We start from the raw sequence: 13,898 nt of genomic DNA, 5'->3' as shown, positions 1-13,898 counted from the left end.
CATTCATTTAAAATTGTTTAAAGTTTCCCAAAGGACAACTAAGTAATTTTATTCTCTAGTACCATGCAGCATAAATAAGATTTCTGCTCCTGGGGATTTTCTTCTTTACCTGATACGTCACAGCTATTTAACGGATTAGTACAATGTATTTCATTATTCTTCATACAGAATATTACGGTAGAGCAAGGTTAGAGGGAAGTCTTAGCTTTATATGTGTATTACATAAAGATGGACAGACACTCAATTTATACTTAAATGTGTTAACATCCCAAGACTGCAAGATGAATTTAAACATCAGGAGAAACAGAAGGTGGCAATGGCAAAATTTTTCTCACTGGAGAAGACAGATAACAGAATACACACTTGGATATCATCTCAGTCACTACACTGCAGGCATAAGAAAGGTTTTTCAATGTTCTTCACACTGGTGCAAATATAACAAAAATGGCATTTCAGTTAATCATCTGTGACAGATGTGCATCATTTCAACTCATGAAAGTACCGCTCTCTATACACACATGTATCTAGGCCTGATTTTTGAGATGCACTGAGTGTGTATAGCTGTTGTAAACTTGACACAGATAGCGCTGCTCAAAATTCATTCTTGTGCTGAACGGGTTGGAGTTGTTTTCCTGAAAAGAACTATATTTTACGTGAACTGTGATTTTATTTTTTTCAGCTAATACAGTATCATACTTTACTTTTTGGGTGGCTTGATGGATATCCAGTTTTTAGCTGTTCTGTCTTTGTGATAATCACTAGGTGGTTTAGGCCTTTTATTGTTGACTTTTTTTTTTTTACGTGACCATTATCTGACTAAAGGAGAAATGTAGAAAGAAAAATAAAAAAGAAAGGAAAATTGGTACATAACAGTAATTTTAAGTGAACTATTAACCCACCGTAGTTGGTACAAATAAGTATTTCTGCTGACTACACACATACTCGTGAAGTTTAATCCACTTGTATCAGAGTCAACGTAACATTGATTCCCAATTCACTACTTGTGAAACTATTTACAAAAAATTTGAGGCATTTTTCTAGTTGTTTGGTATGCTTTAAGTATTGCTAAAATACACCAAAAAATCCTTTCATGTACCAATTTTAACCATATTCTCAAATTTTTGTTAATTGATACTTTTAGGAACGTATACATTTTCACTGCTGGCACATTTATAAAGCTTATTTAAAAGCTTAAAAAGCTGCACACTGCTTTTGAATACCTGCTATTCAACAAGAAAGTCTGATAAAAATATTATAGAGATAATAAAAAAGTTAGTTCTTTTTCGTGCAGTGTCACTTAATGGTTATTGACAAGGAGAAAAAAATATACACAAGATCTTGCAAATCCACTACCAAAACCGATTGAGGGGCTGTAATAAAAAGCATGTTTCAATAGCATTAAGCTTGTTAATGTTCTTCTTTCTTAACATCTATTTATAGTTAATGTTTTAGAAGTCAGAATACATACAGTCTCACCTTTAAAAAGGCACTCCTCAGAATTCGTATAAGCTGATTTCTGTCCAGGAGCACATGAATATTACCTGCCTTGGTTTAGTAACACTCCTATATAAGTGGCCAATTACTCTGCAGAAGCATCAGGTGTAGAAAACCAAAATATATTTGTTTTTAAAAGTACACATACATGGCTCTGTTTTCTAAAAATAAAAATGCACCTGTATATGAAAACTGGTGTCCTTACCAAAATCAAATTTAAAAAGAACCATTATTACTACATCCCACTCCCAAAAAAGGATTTGACAATCTTTGCAAATAGAGAACAACCACAATCATTTTGTGTTTTCAGCCTAGAAATCTGACAGCTTTCCTTTAACATTCAAATTTTCTTTCTGAATAAAGTATATGAGGTGCGGTTAAAAAACAAAGTGATAGAACCTGAGCAATTTTTGAGCCTCTTGCTTTTCTGCTTTCTATCACTGAAGTAATATGAGCCATTTTTTCAATATGCCACAATCTCAAAGTAGAATCCTGAGAAAAAGATGCAATTATTTTGATGTATTTGCATATTACCAAAAGAGTGATTTACATCATTTCCATAAGGATGAAATCTCATCTCATCTCATCAGATGAGCCCTCTCAATATGAGAGCTAAACTCTCTCACATTTAAATATCATGTCTTTGGAAACGATCTTTAGCAATCCTAAAATTGCCTGCACATTTTAAAATAACCAAAAATAAACATACTTATCAAATTCTTTCAAAGATTTTCTGTAATTACTTGAGGTAAATACTGATTACAACTTAGCACTTTTATGAACAACTTCACCATTGTTAAATTTCATCCAAAAAAAGCTGAAAGCAAGAGATGAGATTTTCACATCCATTTATAAGTTAGCTTCTGCAAGCACATCAAGAATTAGTGATTACCTTTGAGGCTGAAAGAATCCATTTCTTGTTTTTGCTAATCACAACATCTGTCATCCAGTCCCAATGACCCTACAGTAAAGCACAATTTACCTATAACACAAGGAAAACTTTATTATTTTTATTATAATAAAAAAAAAATCTATTTGTACCATAAATCCATTTTGAAATACAGTGAGAAAATTCTTATCTAGAGTGCCTCACGTCCAGTCAAGAAAAAAAATGTTGTTATGAAGTTCATACTTTCCTACACGTACCTGAAAACAGTGACTGTTTCGATCTCTGGAAACAGAGTGGCTGTTTCGATCTCTTCTGAGTTGTAGCACTCAGAAGAATGACAGCTACACAATTACCAGGGGTTTGAGCTCCACTTAAGCATAGGACTTTTCTATTTTTTAAACAGTTTTATAAAGAATTGTAAAAAGAGAGTTGACTTCTAATACTCATTACCTAAAAAAAAAAATCTTGAGGCTGTTTATCATGCGATAAGGTAGCAAAGAGCATTGAGTTGGTGTAAGACTAGAAACAGGTTAAAATCTAAAATGAATTATTTATTCCAGCTAGGGAGGTTATTCAAACATGAATGGTATTAACAGATAAAATTCCTAGAGTTTAGGAACGCATGCTGTCATTTTGATAGACAAATGCCACACCTGAGAAATACAATAAAAAGATCAACGTATATTTTTCCAGCATAGAGAAGTAGTCAAACATGCATACATAAAATGTGGTTTTTATAGCAGAATCTTTAAAACATGTTTTTAAATTTAGTTATGAGCCCAGAATATAATTATACCAAGGCACGGATACTAAACTGGAATTCTCCATAGTTACAAAGATATTAGCATTTAAACCCATGCCTTCTTTTTTATGGGAAACTGAGTTACTTACAGTGATTGCTGTCAACTGGGAAATTTGCAGTAGCTGTATTATGTAAGGCACCGATGCTGGTGGAGAATGTGTCCCGTTACTGCTCAAAAGGCTTAATCAGTACAGTTCCAGTTCCGAAGGGTAGGTAGCTTACATTTAAGGTAACGGGTATGAGGCACAGGCTTATGAGCTCTCCTACATGAAGACGCTATCTTGAATGCGACAGCAGTTGAAAGCTATTTTTAAGCCCAAGGTTTTCAAGGAAAGTGGTCTTTTCTGAGATCATCCAGGTGGGTTTATTCATGAGTTTTTTAACTAAGCCTCGAATAGCGTATGCAGTAAGTAAAAAAGTCTATTAAAATCATATTTTCGTAAGATAGGAAAGAGCCAAAGTTGCAAATCTGAACTCTGACATTGCTTGACTTCTGTGAAATTACCATTTGCAAAATGCATGCACGTAACTTTATGAATACTGGTAATCCTTTTCTATGACTCACATGTCTGACCATTAGTTCAAGTCTTGTGGATTGTTTCCACTAAAATAAGAAACGAATGAAAGGTATTGTAATACAATATGGTATGTTTGCAAAAAATAAAGTCATGATGGCACAAAAAAACCCTAATGAGAGTTGGACTTTTATTTCATGCAGGTATTACTTACCACCCCAAATTTGGGTTGTATTACCATGGATATGGAAGAAAAGAGGAGGCCTAGCTCTAAGCAGGGATAGCTAAATACTGAATAGCTACCTCATTTACAGAATTGTCCATCCTAAAAAGTACTGTAACATGGTGGACCACATCCCCATCACTATAAGCAGTATTGTAAACTATGTAACCTAGGGACTGAGCTAAGCTTGACAACCTCAACACTGATATTTACATTTTTTTTTAATGCTTCCTTTTTAGTATACTGTTTTCTGCGCACATAAGCAAGCATGTAAATGTACAGATATACCAGAGTGTGGCATTTCAAAATGAATATATGCACTATCCAGGCTCTTGTTACTTGCTGGAAGAAACTCCCTCCTAAAACATAGGTACAACTCCATTCAATATAATCCTTAAATGAGCTTGTTCATAAAGAGAAATGTAATAACTTATTAACAACTGACTTGACAAAGGTAATATCTTTGTAGCTAATTGTGTAAGAATAAACTGTTCTAGGAAATTAAATCACACAAATCCAGGAGATATTCCTGCCTGTATCTAAAAAGGACGAGCACAGGTATTTGGCAGACAATGAAATATACAATGCTTTTAAACGAGCAATACATTTTACACCTTCTCATCAAACTAGTGACCAAATAAGAGCTCAGTACCTTTAAGCTTAGCTTTTTATAGCCTGCCTCTGTATCCCATATAGCTATAGTTTCATCATATTCACCAGACAGAACAAGTGATGCTGAAATATAAAATCAGAATACTGTATTTTATCTTTGCTTTGTCATACAGACTTATAAAAGAGGCTCCTTGTAACAGGGAGTCAGACTTTATAAATAAAAATTTAAATAATGAGCTATTAGTCATGCCTTAACGAGATAGCAGAAGTTCCTTTCTGCTACTTGCTGTTAATGTTCTTAATTTTGTAAATATTAATAGATAAATTTAGCAAACACACAACTGAGTGGAAAAAAATATACATGAAAAATTTGTTGACTTAGAAAATTAAGGAGATACCTTGTTTTTAAATTAAAATATAGAGAATACTTTCAGAATTGTTAGGTCAACTGTGACTAAAAACAAAAAAAGTGGAGTTTCGTGTGGAAAGCATGCTTTCAGATTCCAGTATTCATAGGCCTATCTGCATTTGCATGCCTTCAAGCCACAGGTGCATTTTTCCCCACGAAGTTGCTATTTATTTATTTGAGTTGCCTAACTGAGAAGGCACTGTATGAGTACGACTGCAGATTAACCCGCTGTCAGCAGTTCAGGAGTCATCTTTACTGGAGTATTCAGATGTGAAGTTGCAAAAGAAAACAGCTGATTAGATCGTAATGTACAGAAATTCATATTAGTCCATCGCAGTGAGGAGAACACCAGCTGTTTCAGCGCAGCAGCAGTTTGCAGTAACAGTAATTTCATGTTGTGGAGGGACTAGGAGTTGTCTATGATCTAGTGAAAGTAATGGAACTAGGGCAGTAAGAAATACCTCCCTACTACCTCCACTCAGATATAGGTAAACTGGGGAGTCTGTTTCTTCCTCCTATTCTCCTCCTATTCATCCAAGCGTCAAGGAGACATCACGTTCCAGGTGCCAAACTCTCTTGCTATAACTCATACATAGCATCTACTTTGAACATGGTAGTTTATGTGCTCCATCAGTATAGCTGAGAACATCCATGAAGTTTTTCAGAAGTACATTACTAGCATATGTTGTTTGGGCTGTGAAGTAACATTACTTTTGGGGGTACTAACAAAGATATACTCATTTTCTTAATTATTACAGATCAGTACAGTATTTACTGAACATGTTTTTTCAGCTAACTCATGTTAGCAGAGTATCTGCAAGTGCTAAGTTAATCTTCTAACATAGTATTGTGCTTATACTCCATCATAATCTTTTTATTATACCTCTTGATGGGTATATCAATTAAGCAAGTGTTCCAGTTGCCTGGTTAAGACAGAACACAGACCATCAACTTCAATTTACTTATTTACACGGACATAATTTTCTCATAATTAAACATGTTCTCTTGGAAATTATGAGTTAATTACCTACATGATTAGAGTGGTCACTTGTGGTTCATGTGAGATGTCCTATACATAGGCATTGAGATACATCATGCACTAGTATTAAGATAACTCACCATCTTGGCTAAAAAGGCAGGAACTAACAGAACCTTCATGTCCTTGGTTCAAGGAAATGGGTTCATGACACTGGAATTCTCCTGTCTTCATGTCCCATATTTTTAAGCTTTTGTCCCAGCATGCTTTGCACGAGTAATGACCATCAGAGGTAAAGCAGCAATCTGAGGTAGCATTGGTGTGTCCCCTGAAACAGATGAAAAACAGAGGAAGAGTGAGCTTTTGTAACCATTACAAATCTGTCAAAGAACCTCCTGCAACATTGAGCACCCTGTCTCCATCCAGTAAAGCACAATAAGCATATTCTGAATTTTAACCATATGATTAGTTCTGTAAAGTCTTTGGAGCTGCTTACAACCTCACAGCCAGCACGGTCTTAAATCCCTTATTGGATTAGGTCATTTTGTAGGATTGAACCCTACCTGTTAAGTGACAAGTGACCAGCTATTTTTTTCATTGAACACAGCTTAACAAGAAATTGTTTAGCAGCTACAACACAAATGCATTTTACTAAAAGTAAGTTACCAAAAAAAGCCACCCATTTTTCATTAAATAAATAGCATGCATCTATCTCTACATGTAAATTTCAACTCAAACATTCAGAGGAAAAAGACTAAAATTCTAGATTAAAGTCTAATTTTGGAAGCAGTGATACCCATCAGAAAAGGAATCTGGACGTTCCAGAAATGGGTGAGGACCCTAGTGCTTCCTGAAACCTACAGCGTGGAAAGGATTATGAGCATCTCTTACAGGAAACAATGCTGTAGTCACTGCAGTTTAAAGGAAAACATTACAATGTTGCAGATTGAATTTCCCATCCAAAGTAATTCCTAATCCCTCAAAGACAATTTTATTACAGTGTTTAAAGGCAGACTCTCTCTCTGATTATTGTTTTAAGAATTCAAAGCTAAGTTGGTTGAGTTTATTTAAAGCCATTGATATTTTTAATGGTTGATTTGACATTTCTATTGTTGCATATTTCCTTCTTAAAATGATAACAATATCCTAAAGTGACATAATGTTTTTACTGTATTACTGACTTCAGTGAGAGAGAGAAGGGTTTAGCACGTGAAGGCTCAGGAGATCATACTGAGCAAGGCTTCTGGCACTGGGCATGACCTTCTCCAAAAGCATATAAGGAAAAATTATCTGGAAAAATTATCTCTGTACTCAGAGAGTGGCCATAATTGGTTCACTGTGAAAATGGAAGTACATATTGAGCTGGGGTCCACAGCATCTGTCCTGAATCCAGTCCTATTTCATACTTCCATTAACAATGTAGATAATGAGATAAAGAGTACAGATACAAAATGAAGCCAAAGAGGGTCTGCAGTTATCCAAGGGAGAAGATTAAAATTCAAAATTATCTTCACAAATGGAAGAAATAATCAAGAAAATAAAAAAGTTATAACAGCCTCTATAGAAAACAATGCTGTCGTCACTGCAGTGTCTAGGAGTGTTACAGTGTTTAATCAATTATCTAATAGGCATGCTGCCTGATCAGGTCAATTCTGTCAAGTCTGACGTTCTGTAGTAACATACATAACATACATAATCAACCGCACAGATAGGGGGTGTGAACAACGGACTACATCACAGCTCTGCAAAAAAAGGATGCAACAAATATTAACGGCTCTTCACCATCATGCTGTCAAAAAAAGGGTAAACCTCATCCCAGGATCTATGAACAGAGCACATCCACGGAGAAGCACGTAATAATAATTCATCTCTTTTTTTTTTTCCGGTTAGAAGGAATACTGTTTACATTATGGAGCCATGTAATTCAAGAAAAATGTGGGCCAATTGGAAAGATCTGAGATCAACAACAAGAATGATCAGCAAAATAGGAAATAATAATTAAATATTAAATGAATAAGGATGGTTTAATCTACTGAAAAGATGACTTGCCAGACACAATAGAAGTTCTTGTATATATAGAAAACTGCAGAAGAAAACAAGGGAATAATCTGATCTCCAAGTCTGAAGTGGATCTAAACAGAAACACGTGAGCTCAAGCTGCAGCCGAAATAGTCCACCTTAGGAAAATCCTGCTAATGATTAACATAGTAAGGCAATGGAGCAGATTGTTGGGAAGCCTGTGAGGTCTTCACTGGAGCTCATTAGGAGCAGAGTAGATCATCCTGTGGTTGCTCTGAGGCCCATGAATTTTATGAAGAGCCAAGGTGATCTGGCTGCAGCGCAAAACCTAATTATCACAAAATATTCTGTAAGAACTCATGATTAATGACCAATTCCCAGCATCTAGATATATTTTCTCCTTTTCCTCTGTATTATTTTTGCTTCACTCCATAAAGTTTTTAAAGACTTCACTATTCTAAGTAATATTTTATCTCCTCATTTGTGAATGATTATATATTTTTCCTTATTAGTAGAAAGTAGAACAAGTTTACACTGCAGTACCATATTGCATATGCTATCTTCTGCCTCTATACATACCCAAGAACCTAGAAGCTCTAAAAAAAATATCACTAGAAACGCTTACAGTCATCAAAATACAATTTTTCAATTATTTACAGAAGGAAGCTTGAGTGGACCATTTTTTTCATGCTTTCTGTATGTCATTTGCTTGCCTATTACTTTATTTAGTTCAACAATTATTGTTCAATTTCTCTAGTATAAATCTTAGCATAAATCTCACTGATAATTGTGAAAGATGCAAACAATGCCATGCATAATTAACCACAGTATTGTTTCTTACTCATTAGTTGTAATTGAGGTGGATCATAGAATCATACCCCATAGCTTTATGGTCTTATCGTATGATACTGAAGTCACGCATTGGTTATCAGGGTCAAAACAACATCTTGTGACTGTACTTTTGTGATGACCTATACAAAAAACCATCAAGTGAGACTATTAGTTATTTTGAATAATTACATCTGGATCTCAGAACACGGGTCTGAAAGGCAGAACCACCCACAACATCTATGCATCAGTCTATTTCCGTAACACTGTAATTTCAAAACTGCTATTTCACTAGCTAGGACACCTCCTCACCTACCTCTCAATGAAAGAGAGGCCTCATCGTTACTGCAGACAGTAGGAATATGAACCTGTACTCAGGCACTCAACATACACAGTTAACGTAAATTCACATGCTGCCCTGTATTTCTCTGCTCCATTCCTGAAAATAAGTCTGGAAGTGTGGCCCCATAATGGCAATGACAGTTAATTACTCAGACTCTTAAGGAGCACCTAAGCAGGTAATTATACTTTAAGAATGCAAATAGCTCCATTAAAATAATGTAAACAAAATATGTCCTGATAGCGACACCTAACAGAGACAGTTCTAATGAAGCTATTACGATCCATTTGTTGCACTTTTTATTTTTAAACCAAATTGTTTTACCATCAGGCTCTGATTCACAGGAGCATGTTAACCATATGCTAATTTAACATTTGTAAGACTGCTCATATATTTAGAAGCTGATTCTGCAGGAATGGCAGACTCCCTGACCTGCAGTCCTGAGTGGAAGCCTCATGGGACTGAGGTCTGACTGATGAAATTACCTTCAACGGCAAATTCTGCTTCAAAAAAGAATCACTGTTGGTCTAATTTTGGCCCATTATCTCCTTTTTATAAGCTTATTCTGAAAAATACTGGGTTTAATGTCTTACAGATAAGTTTCTTTTGCCTTTCTCAAGTAAGGATCTTTGAACTGAACTGAATTAATTCATTTTCTCTTTTTTTTTGTAAGCAAAAAAAAAAATAATCAAGAGCTGCATAAACAAGATGTAGACGTCATTAAGTCTTACCTTGGATATGTGCCACTACTGTTGCACTTACTGCATCAAAAACATATATAGTAATTTCTTTGTCTGAACCAGATACCACATATCTACCATCACAAGAAATATTACCTGAGGTTGCAAAGCCTTCATGTTCTACTGTCCACTAAAGAGAAAATAAAAGGTTTTAGAAACGTGCTTAAGGGTTAGAGAGAGTTTTACAGCAGACTTTCTATAATCTGTAAGCAGAGTCAGAATGAAGGCTTTTGATATTACTTTGTTTTGGTGAAAGCTGATAGATGTCTTCATATCCAATTTTTCTATTTTTGCATTAGCAATAAAATTAGACAAGGCCACCCTGTTCAAATCCCAAAATGTTAATTTAATCAATCTTACATGTATCTTCTGAGACAGGTTATTATTATCATACCCATTTGTATCTGAAATAACTGAGACATGTTCATCAAGAGACTTATCCAAGATCAAGCAATTATCAGTACCAAAACTAGGACTAAAAATCAAGCCTACCTACCCTAACTATATTGTACTGTGCTAACAAAGAATGTTTTGTTTTCTCATTTATCAATAACAGAGCAATAAATCTGAACTTTACAGTTGTACCTTCTGCAAGATGCATTCAAAAGGATACATACAAGCATTTTTCCTGTTTCCATATCCCAAGCCTTGACAGTGTTATCATATGATGATGTTATCACTCTAAAAATGGTGTTAGTGAAAACAGCAATGTTTTCACTTACAAGAAGGTATTTAAAAAATAAATGACAACATTTAATTCTGACAATGATTTGACATCCTCACACCCACTAATTTAAAACAGATTTTTAAAGGCTACAGCAAAAATTATTCCATAGCTTAGTTGAAAAAAGGATTATTTATATTTCAGATAGAAACTAATAATAAAAATGCCATATGTAATTTTCAGTGCAAGCAGTCAACTCAGTTTTGTTTCATCCGTTACAAGATATTTAATTATTTCTAATGTTAGAATAATTTTAAAGCCATTATGATGTCTTTTCTTTAATGAACGCGAAGTGTTCTTGTCAGTAGGGTTTTCTGGATTTTCAGTGGTTATGTTGCTGGGTAACCCTCTACCACAAATGCTGCTCTGCACAAACACAAAGCCACATCAGACAACAAAGCTATTCAATAAAGTTTACTAAAACTGGCAGGTTTCCATGAAATGGGAGGTCAGAAATTTTTCCCTCACAGTTTTATTAAAATATTCCCAAATATCTGAAGTAATACTTACATTGAATGTCACTGGATGTGACAAATGTTTTTAGTACCATTGTGGCTTTTTATTTTGATAAAGTTCATAAACCGTCACTTTTATACATTTTGCCCAAGAAACTCAATGCATTAAGACTCTAACAACTAAAATACAATTAGATTATTAAAATCTTTTTCTTTTCTCCATATGTGTATGCTTCCCACAACCAGCACAATCTCTGCTCCTAAACTGAAACATGTAACACAAAAGACCACATGAAGTTTATGAACTGGTAGCATTTTTGATTGGAAAGTGGTTTCCAGGGCCATACACAATGGTATTTTACTTGCTGTTGAGCAGTTTTCAACAATATACGCAATTGCAGTAGCCAGCATAGCATGTGTACTATTCAGTGACCAAAAAACTAAACAGTCAACTCTACAATCTGATAAAAATTGATTTAAACTATGGCTTAATGATAAAATATGCCAGAAATAGTACCCCGGAGGCACTGCATGACCTGCTTAACCAGATGTTAATATACGCTGCAGTTGTTTTAATTATTATATCCACAGATTGACACTGGATTAAGATGCATTTCTTCTTTAATTGACAAGGCAGGCTTAATGGAAAGGCTATAGAATATTAATAAACAATAGAGACAGAAGAGAACTTTTATGAAGGTATAAATCTCACTGGCAGATGAACCCCTGAACCTTGGCTAATTCAACATTGCTCTTTTATACAAGTGATATATATTTATATACCCCTTTCAGAACATATGGCAAAGACAGACTTCCAGCCCCATGTAACTCAAAACCAGTATTAGACAAGTCCTTTGCCCTAAAAGAGGCCATAATCTATCATATTATTCCAGCATGCATTTAAGACAATAAAAAGATTCCTGTTTAATTCAGCAGACATCATATGCAAAACAGAAAAGATTGAAGAGCTCCTGTACAAATTGTAGGTGAGAACAAGGTGAGATTTATGGTAGTTCATGTAGATGAAGGAGTCAGGCAGTAAACAGTCTGCTAGCAGAGTATGGACAGCATAAATGAAAGTGCAAGGGTGGACAGAAGCAGGAATTGTGTATGGAGGAAGGGAGATGTAAGACAAAGTTATAACACAATGACTTATTGTGGAGCACAAAAGTAAGCAAAAGAAGTCTGGCTTTGATGCAGTACAAGTTAGGAAACCATAGGAAGGATTTAAAAAGTAACTTATTTGTTCTAAATTTTGTACTAAGTGTTTCCACATGCACTGAAATTGAACCTTGAAATCACAAAAACTATCTTTTTTTTTTTTTTTTTAATAAATTAAGATAGAAAATGGTCACCTTCTGTCACCAGAAGTCAAGTCGCACTCAGAAAGTGGGGTGGTGTGTTCTTCAAAAAACCTGAATAGGAAACCCTTTCTCAACATCCTTGAATAAATCCAAAGGAGTTTGATTAGGAAGTGCTTTGCTAAATTGCAAAAAAAATACAAAGCATCACAAAATAAGGGAAAACAAAACTTGTGAAATCAGTAAAGTTAGCCTTACTTTAGTTACTCTTACAAGCTCAGACTCTCTACTCCTTCTTTTCATTTCAAGACTGACTGAAACAGAGTTCTTCATCTATCGCACACAGACTTCTATTTATCTCCTTCCCATCACAATAGTTTTCACCAGAAATTTCTTGAGAAGAGTTGTCCTTAGACTCTCACATCCATGTCCATGCCTAAATCCTGGCAAATCTTTCTTCCTAAACTAATGTATGGCTTTCCATTTTCATTCACATAGTTAAAACTCACTCTCAAGGCCTGCCACCCCTGCATCAATTATTGCAACATCATTTTCTTCACAAATGCAGTCTCCCCTACTGGTATCCATGTGCAATGCTCATCCACAGATTTCCCTTTACTGTCTGTATTATGTCATTTCCTCTGTTTGTGTTCCTCCATTGATTCCTCGGTCTCAGTCACAAATACAAGCCTCTTGTCTTCAAATACAAAGCTCTCTGTGATTTATCCCCAGACATCATCTCCCTTCTGCGCTACCTTTGACGGCAGCCTTTGTCACTCAGTTGTTAGATTTTCAAAATTTATGAGTTCCTCTTTGCTGTCCTTCATGTTTTGAAGAAGTCACCTATAAATAACTGGAAATCTCTCTCATAATACAAAATTCCTCTTAAATTCCTGTTTTGTGATTCCTACAACAGCAATCAACAGATTGCTGAAGTGCTGAGATGATGACCCATTCTGCATTACTGGTTCATTTATATTACTCCATCATCTTCTATCTACTTAGTCTGTTACACAGAGAGTTTTAAGTGATTTCAGGAAGGGACTATCTTTTTGTCATATGTGTATAATGTTCAAAGCATAGTATAGTACTAACCCATGAGTAAAGCCTTGAGGTTCTTCAGTAATACAAATAAAAATAGGAATAAAGTTTTACAAATGGATCATTTGCCTGACTGTAAACATCAAAAACAAAACAATCAGGAGGACTGCTGACATGCAGAGTAACTCACAGACCACAGTATCACAGGATCAGTCATCATACCTTCATCTAGGTAAATAATCTTCGATTTCCATGATTAACCCAATTATTTCAATTAGATTTTTGTTTGCGTAAGTAGCAAGAGGTTTCAGAATCAGTCTGGAAGTAGGCAACAAACTCCATTCATTGTGTATGTGTTCTTTCATTATATATTCTTCAATATGAGAATAAAATCTTGCACCCCTGACTACTCCTCCCCTTTTTAACATCAACTGTCAAGCTGACGTTAAAAGATCTAGAGCTGCTTCCTTACAAGGCTTTCACTTGAAGGAACGATCCTGCTAACTTGGCAGCTCTCGATAACAAACAAA

The 13,898-nt window shown here is 35.1% G+C and overlaps 1 non-coding gene across 3 annotated transcripts in view; it reads right to left on the bottom strand.

The window, feature by feature from the left end:
• LOC104013300 (uncharacterized) overlaps nucleotides 1-13,898 on the bottom strand; it is a 31,551-nt gene that overhangs the window by 15,560 nt on the left and 2,093 nt on the right. For 2 of the 3 annotated variants that reach the window (XR_015700626.1, XR_015700627.1), the window contains exons 2-4: nucleotides 12,382-12,468; nucleotides 6,064-6,248; nucleotides 2,387-2,476 (exon numbers count right to left, since the gene is read on the bottom strand). This is a non-coding gene — a transcript (uncharacterized LOC104013300). Of the gene's footprint in view, nucleotides 1-2,386; nucleotides 2,477-3,274; nucleotides 3,406-6,063; nucleotides 6,249-12,381; nucleotides 12,469-13,898 lie in introns of those variants that run through there. The other variant, XR_015700628.1, reaches the window with a different exon arrangement.

The sequence above is a fragment of the Nipponia nippon genome, unplaced genomic scaffold (genome assembly GCF_047370975.1).
Source record: "Nipponia nippon isolate SJK-2023a ecotype South Korea unplaced genomic scaffold, ASM4737097v1 scaffold_7, whole genome shotgun sequence".
Taxonomy (NCBI): Eukaryota; Metazoa; Chordata; class Aves; order Pelecaniformes; family Threskiornithidae; genus Nipponia; species Nipponia nippon.
Note: the sequence above shows the minus strand (reverse complement) of the source record. Positions and strands in the feature narration are given on the sequence as shown.